The following is an 8,784-nucleotide window of genomic DNA, read 5'->3' on the forward strand; positions in this document are numbered from 1 at the left end:
TCTAATTCCTTCCCCAACTCTTCCTCCCATTTTCGCTTTACCTCCCCTATCGGGGTTCTCTCCCATTCCATGAATTCTGTATAAATTTCTGAGACCTTCCTCTCCCCCACTCCCGTTTTTGGCACTATCTTGTCCTGTATGCCCGGGGGGGGGGGGGGGGGGGGGGGGGGGGGCAGGTGCAGAAAGGTCGAAACCTGCCTCCATTCAAAGTACCTCACCTGTAGGTAGCGGAACCCATTCCCCCAGGCAGCTAAAACTCCTCCTCCAAGCACGGAAAGCTGCCATCAATAAACAGGTTCCCAAACTGCTCGATCCCAGGTCACTGTCACTGCCAAAACCCCCCATCCGGCCCCCCCATAGTGCAAGCCGGTGGTTGCCACAAATAGGTGTCCATACCGACGCCCCTCCACTCCCATGTGCTTCCATCACTGTCCCCACACCCTCAAGGCTGCCACTACCACCGGGCTTGTGGAGTACCAAGCCGGCGAGAACGGCAGAGGTGCTGTTACCAGTGCCCCTAAACTTGTGCCCCTACATGAGGCCGCCTCCACCCGCTCCCACACCGGCCCCTCCCCTACTACCCATTTCCTGACCATCGCTATGTTCGCTACCCAGTAGTAGTTCCTGAAATTTGGTCGGGCCAGCCCCCCCTCACCTCGACCCCCCTCCAGCAGCACTTTCTTTACCCACGGGGTCTTACCCGCCCATACAAACCCAGATATCACCGCGTTCACCCTCTTAAAGAAAGCCTTTGGGATAAAAATAGGCAGATACTGAAATACGAACAAAAGCCTCGGGAGAACCGTCACCTTTACCGTCTGCACCCTCCCCGCCAGTGACAACAGGAGCATATCCCACCTTCTAAAGTCCTCCTTCATCTGCTCCACTAACCGAGCCAAATTCAACTTGTGTAGCTGCTCCCACTCCCGTGCCACCTGGATTCCCAAATACTGAAAACTCCCTCCCGCCGCCTTGAACGGCACCGTCCCATCCCCTCTCCTTCCCCCCCACGCCTGAATCGCAAAGACCTCGCTTTTGCCCATATTCAATTTGTACCCTGAAAACCAGCCAAATTCCCCTAGGATCCCCATAAACTCTCCAATCCCCCCCACCCCCCCCCCAAAGCGGGTCAGAAATATACAAAAGTAGGCCATCTGCATACAGCGAGACCCTGTGCTCCACACCTCCCCCACCTATCCCCTGGAAGTCCTTTGATGATCACTCAATAAGTATTTGAAAACTTATTTCCCTATCTTCTCCATCCTCACCTCCAACAATGGACTGGATTTCACCAGCTCAGAAAGGATGGGCTCCGAGAAGCAGAGGCCTATAAAATCGTGAGGGAGGGTGAGGAGAGGCCATCATCTTCCTGTCACCATGACATTGCATCAATGGAAGGGAAGATGGAGGAACGCCCACCTTCCGCCCCCCCCCCCCCCCCCCCCCCGCCGCCACTTCAATAGCCAATTAAACTCCTCTTTCCACCACCACTGCATTTTATCATTGGCAGGTGGGCTCTCTGCGGATGGGGACACATCTTGGGGACTGCTGGTACCTGCCTGCAGGCTTGCTGGGATGTTGTCTTATTGCTGTGGTCAATGGACACCCCCACCCACCTCATCACCCAACCCAACCTCCCTGTCATTCTCACTGACCTAGACATGGCCACCACTCCTGGTGGTGCTGCTGACATTGAACAGCTGCCAACTCTGCAATTAGCTGCTCTTGGGGGTGGGCCTCTCATCCTGTCCTCTCAGGAGCGCAACGGCAGCTAATCAGCCAGAAATGCAGATGGGGTTCCTACAAATAGCTGAGTCTTTCAGGTCTGTTGTCAGGGTTCCCGCCACCCTGAAATAACTCTGGCTAGGAAGGGTGAAAAGCATTGGACTTCTTGGTCATTAAGCTTGAGACCATCTGTTCAGCTGCTTGCCTTAGCTGCTTCCTCTCCTTTCGCTAGCAGCTTCGAAATGCTTGTGTTGTGATTGTTATACCACAGGGAGAAACAAAAAGGCTGAGAAACCTACTATGAACTGCTATAATTAACTGTATGGGTACAAAGTGATAAAGGCTCAATTTGCAGTCAGGAAAAGGTTAAGACTGAGAAACATATAACATATAGAAGAGAAAGTTTCAATCTCTTGGGGGGGGGGGGGGGGGGACAAATATGAATTTACTAGTCCAGTGCACAAGTTCATTAAAGAACGGCTAAATTGATGATTCCAATAATCAGTAATCCCAGACAGATTACTGAGGAACTGCTGTAGACTCAAGGGAACCAATAAAGGATTATGCCACAAAAGAAAACAAGTAGCTAGACCTCATAATCTTATTTTGTATAACTATTTTCTTTAATGCCACACTTATCTCCATTTATTAATTACCCCCCTTGTCTGTAATTGCCCAAGTGGAAGCTCTGTAACTTGCCCAAATATCAAATCCTAGGTAGACAGGGTTGGCTCGGGGCCGTACCACAGAAGTGAGGAGGAAATCAAAGCTTTCCCCAATCTTGTCATCCTCCAGGATCATGGTTTGATAAATTAGGTGGCATGGTGAGATGGTGGGTAGTGAGGGCAAGGTTTTATGTAAGAAACAGGGAGCTGTGGGCAGGAAAATTAATATGCTGCCCCAATGGTTTCCCCAGGATGTTCCCTCTGAAACTGAGCCCTGGAATTTGTTTATTCTTGTTTTCTTTATTTACCTGCAGTAGGTAATTCGGGAGAGCTCCAGGTCACCGACTCACCTCAGCAACAACCACCTCTCCCAGTGGACCAGCTGATGCTTCGGAGCTGCTGAAGGGCCTAGGGCATTAGGGGTCCTAAATTGGAGGACAGGCCCACAGGTGACTAATTAGGAAAGTTGTCTGTGGGAAAGTTTCTGAGCACTGGCAAGTTTGGCCTCAAAACTATTTTATCCTAATATTGGGATCCCAACGCTCTCATAAAATTCAACTCACCGTCTGCCACTGGGGTTCATTAACTCAGCCTGCATTGAGGATTGAACCAGGATTCTTGCTTGCCATTCTTTTGTTCAACACACAGTAAGGAGTTCAAATATCCATTCATTAATTATCATTTCAGAAAAAGAAGGAGCTGCATTTTATACCTTTGAATTTGGAAGTAGACGCAGGGGGCGGGATTCTTTCAGCCCACGCCGGGTCGGAGAATTGGTGGGCCGGGTGCGATTCACCCGGGATGGGCCAAGTGGCTGCCCAAAAAAGCACGAGTCCTGCTGGCGCCGTTCACATCTGGTCTTACCCAGCGGGACCTCGGCATCCATCCTGTCTCGGGTGGGTGGGGGGGGGGGGGGGGGGGGGTGGTCCAAACCGTGGCCTGGCCTGCGATCAGGGCCTACCAATCGGCAGGACGGCCTCTCATGGTGGGGCCTCTTTTGCTCCGCGCCAGCCCCTGTAGCTTTACGCCATGTTGCATCAGCGCTGGCGCGGAGAAGGAGGCTACCACACATGCGTGCATTCGCGCCGATCGCACGCGGTTTCGCACCTGTCGCAGCGTACATGCGCAGACCCGCGGTGCTCAGTTGACGCCGGTATCAGCAGCTGGAGTGGCGTGGGTCGCTCCAGTGCCGTGCTGGCCTCCTGAAGGGCAGAGGATCGCTACACTTAGCGGTCCGATGACGCCGTCGTTAAACTTCCCAGTTTTTACAATGGCGTCAACACTCTGCCTTCAGATGGGAGAATACCACCCAGGGTGTCGAAAGTATGGAATGCTCGTGTTAACATAAATCCAAATGCTCGTGGGCGCAGCAACAAAATACCTGCTGGCTGCGCATCTGAGTACGAGCCAGACAGGGAGGCAGAGTCACACAGAGTCAAATGCCACTTTTCGCTGGCTGATTCATTGGCAAACATAAACATTTGTCTGAACTACAACAGGCTGGCTGACAAAGTGGGATTAGAGCAATAAGAAGCAGATCACCAAAGGGTCAAACGTGAACACGAAAGCTTTAGACTTCTGAATTATGAAAACATAAGGAAGAGTAGCACAATGGCATAAAAACAGGATAAATTCAGCAAGTCTGACTGCATCTGTGGAGAGAAACAATTAATGTTTTGGATCGAAACAATCCTTTTACAGAACTGAGGCAAGGTATAAATGTACGGAATTATATAGTTGGAAAGGGAGAGGAGGAGTTGGGGCAGAATAGAAGACCAGGGACAAGCTGTTTGTGTTTTTACAGATGGAGATGTGAGAAATATATGAGTATATTTAAATTAAGCTCCCACACTGTAGTGGTTAGGCACAAACAGATCATCCTATGACAAACAACATGCAGTTTGATTCGGCCACACAGTCACTGGGACATAGGGCCTACGTACCTGACATTGCATTGGCACTGAAATTCAACTGTGTTGTAGGTGGAACGTCTTTTTTGGACCACGGACAGTGTTCCATGGGCGAAAAATACCTCTTGCATAGCCATTGCATAGTAGCAGCATTTCCCAGCTTACATAACCCTGCCACTAATCAAATTTCTGAGATACTTTGCCTTTCCGGGGTCATTTGAGGTCGAGCAGGCACATCTTTAGATTCACAAATGGCAGCCTTTGGCCCATTTGCAAAGAATGGTGCAGAAATAGATCAAATCAGAGCTATCCAGTGTGACAATGGCTATCCTGATTACATCTTTGCAAATTTACATTACAAAGTTTGAAATAAAAAATGAAAATCGCTTATTGTCACGAGTAGGCTTCAAATGAAGTTACTGTGAGAAGCCCCTAGTCGGCACATTCTGGCACCTGTTCGGGAAGGCTGGTACGGGAATTGAACCCGCGCTGCTGGCCTGCCTTGGTCTGCTTTAAAAGCCACCTATTTAGCCCACTGTGCGAAACCAGTCTCAGGTTGAGCATTATGGCACTCGCCTGGAAATGAGACCTATGTTTCTTATAATCAGGAGTTTGTCTTTACTGTCCACTATCTAGTTATTGAACACTGAAAGGTCATAACGGTGAAAATCAATGTTAACTGAAATGGATGCCTTAATCTCCCATATGCTACCACATGGATTTCTCCCATCATTCAAAAGGCAGTCCAATGGACACTTCAGTGAGTTGAAGCCAGTTGTAGATTAACAAGCTGTGTGCGCATGGCCTTATTGAATGGTGAGCAGGTTCAACAGGCCAAATGGCCTACTTCTGCTCCTATTTTGGATGTTGTATATTGACACATAAATATAGAATAACGGCAAAGGCAAGGCACCAAGAGCAAGTTGAAAATCATGGAAAGAAAAGGCTTTTAACTATAAAGCGTATGTTATTTATAGAGCAAAAAAATGTATTTAAAAAATGAAACATTTAAAAATAGCATCAGTTCATACCAAGGCTCAAAAAATGTGAATTCTTTCAGAAATGGAACTATTTGGCGAGAAGCAGCGGAGAATAACTCGGATTTGGCAATCTCAAGAAATGTGACATTGTTCAGACAGAAGAAAGCACCAATATGAGGTTAGATGTTCCATAAAGGGAATAACCCCAACTAAGTTTGGGAGGCAGTGGGGTAGTAGTATTATCACTGGACAACTCAACCGGAAGTCCCAGGGCAAGGGTTCAAAGATAATAACATTTGAATTCAATAAAAATCTGGATTAAAAGTTGAATGATGATCATGAAACCATTGCAGATTGTCGTAAAAACGCATCTGGTTCATCGCTTTGACAAAGAGTCATCGGACTCGAAACGTTAGCTCTTTTCTCTCCCTCCAGATGCGGCCAGACTTGCTGAGATTTTCCAGCATTTTCTCGTTCGTTCTGGTTCACCCATGTCTTTTAGAAAATGAAAATCTGCCACCCTTACCTGGCCTGGCCTACATCTGACTCGAAATCGAGAGCAATGTGGTTGACTCACCACTGCCCTCAGGGATGGGCAATGATTGTTGACCTAGTCTGCGACACGCACATCCCCATGAACAATTTTCTTTAAAAACTCATCCTGTCTACATGGGGTGAACTTCCTGGAAAAAAGGTTATGAATAGTAATTATGCAACCCAGCTGCTTGCTTAAACAAGGTTAAGAATGTCATTTCAGAATAAGCTGCTGCTTTGCATTTGACTCAATGTTTATGCAAGCATAAATGTCAAGAATACAGACTCATAATACTCAAGGTTATATTTATGACCTTTATTAAACTGTAGAAATAAAACAGACATTCAGCAGCCGAAAGAGAGTGAGAGCACAATGGCTATGGAAGAATCAACATATTATCGAGAAGAATTCTGAGTCTTGGAACAGAGTGGTTTTCAGTGGCTCTACATTCAACCAGTTCTTGCTGTGACTTGGGTTGGGCAGTTTCCCACAGGGATCAGCAGGTACCCTCGTGTAATCAATACCATTCCCGTAGAAGGGTGTTCTTTTTACCCCACAACAGGCTGGAATTGGGGGTCACAGATAGCTGTGGGTGTCTCTCCCCTGCAGGCTTTGAAATCAAAGACCCGGAAGCATCACACTTGAACAGCTTCGCAAGGGAGAGTGAGCAAGGCTCACCGTTTATACTTTATACCTGCCCGGTGACCCTGCCCTTCTGCCACACCAGCTATCCTGACCACCACCGACACCTGTGTGACTCTCTCTCTTGTCGGTGGCAAACACTACCACCCTGTAAGTGCCTCTCTAGGGCTGCTTCACAAGAGAGAGAGAAGGAGGAATCCCCGTTTATCCCTAACCAGCTGGTTCCTCCTGGGTGAGCGTTTCAAGGCGCCCAGACCCCCTCAAAGATTCTCAACTGCGGAATTATGTCCTGGCACTTGAGTGTAACTTGGCTGATGCGACCATCAATTCACTCAAAGACACGAGTAGAAGTAAACTGTGGCTTTAATCGACTTACAAATGAGCCTGCCTGCGACCAGCTGAACTGAAGGCAGGCTCGCAAGACCGCAGCACTTTATACTTCTGGTTGTGGGCGGAGCCATGGGTGGAGCCATGGGTGGAGCCCTGTACATGCTCCTCATCTCCCCCTGTGGGCAGAGCCGCGCAACGGCTCACAATGGAGCCCACAGGGACACAGTGATATACAGTGTGAATTTATATTATACATTCACCCCCTGTAAAACAATCAAGTCCGGCGGGGGTGACGGGTCTATAAGTTTAGTTGGTCCGGTGCTCGAATCGTTCGCTGGGACCGGCGGAGCACCGGAGTTGCAGCCGCTTCGGATGGCTGTGTGCTGATGCCCGGTGTGAATCCGAGGGTGGACTCCGGGGGTGGTTCTTCCTGAGCTTCGTTCCTGACCGGTGTGACGGGTGAAAGGAGGCGCAGGAAACCTGTAGATGCAGGGGTGCAGGGCGTGGGGGTAGGGTGGGGTGTGGTGTGAGGGGTACCTCGGCGGTAGTGGTAGTAGTAGTGGTAGATCCTGCAGGTGCCAGGTCCCGGAGGGAAACGGTGTCCTGTCGGCCGTCGGGGTGCTCGATAAATGCGTAGTGGGGGTTTGAATGCAGGAGTAGGACGCTCTCTACCAGCGGGTCTGTTTTATGTGTCCGGACGTGCTTCCAAAGGAGGACAGGGCCCGGTGTCCTCAACCAGGATGGAAGCGAGGCCCCTGTGGTAGAGCCCATAGGGGAAACAAATAATCGCTCGTGAGGAGTCTGATTAGTGGCCGTACACAGGAGGGACCTAATTGCATGGAGCGCGTCGGGGAGGACCTCCTGCCAGTGGGAGGTCGGGAGATTCCTGGACCGTAGGGTCAGTAGGATGATCTTCCAGACCGTCGCGTTGTCCCTCTCCACCTGGCCGTTCCCCCTGGGGTTGTAGCTGGTAGTCCTGCTCGAGGCAATGCCCTTGTCGAGCAGGTACTGACGCAGCTCGTCGCTCATGAAGGACGAACCCCGGTCACTGTGGACGTAGTTGGGGAAACCAAACAGGGTGAAGATACTGTGCAGGGCTCTGATGACTGTATTGGATATATCGGTCATATCGGAGCATGGGATGGCAAACAGGAAGCGGAAGAATTCATCTATGATATTAAGGAAATAAATATTACGGTTGGTCGAGGGGAGGGGTCCTTTGAAATCAATACTCAGTCGTTCAAAGGGCCAGGATGCCTTTACCAGGTGGGCCTTGTCTGGTCTATAGAAGTGCGGTTTACACTCCGCGAAGATCAGGCAATTCCTGGTGACAGCTTTAACCTCCTCGGTGGAGAAAGGCAGATTGCGGGCCTTGATGTAGTGGGCGAGCCGGGTAAACCCCGGGTGGCAGAGGTCATTGTGGATAGCCTGTAGTCGGTCGTCTTGCGCGCTGGCGCATGTGCCGCGGGACAGGGCATCTGGGGGCTCGTTGAGCTTCCCCGGATGGTATAGTATATCATAATTATAGGTGGAGAGTTCGATCCTCCACCTCAAGATTTTGTCATTTTTTATTTTGCCCCACTGGGAGTTATCAAACATAAAGGCAACCGATCTCTGGTCGGTGATGAGGGTAAACCTCCTACCTGCGAGGTACTGCCTCCAGTGCCGTACGGCTTCCACAATGGCTTGGGCTTCCTTTTCGACTGAGGAGTGTCGATGTTCCGAAGCGGAGAGGGTTCGGGAGAAGAAAAATACTGGCCTGCCTGGTTCAGAGTGGCAGCGAGAGCAACCTCTGAGGTGTCGCTCTCCACCTGAAATGGGACAGATTCATCCACCGCCCGCATGGCGGCTTTGGCGATGTCCTCCTTAATGCAGTTGAAGGCCTGGTGGGCCTCGGCTGACAGTGGGAAGAGTGTAGTTTTAAATAGTGGGTGGGCTTTGTCCGCATATTGGGGGACCCACTGGGCGTAGTCAGAGAAAATTCCGAGGCACCTCTT

This window comes from Scyliorhinus canicula, chromosome 4 (genome assembly GCF_902713615.1).
Source record: "Scyliorhinus canicula chromosome 4, sScyCan1.1, whole genome shotgun sequence".
Lineage (NCBI taxonomy): Eukaryota > Metazoa > Chordata > Chondrichthyes > Carcharhiniformes > Scyliorhinidae > Scyliorhinus > Scyliorhinus canicula.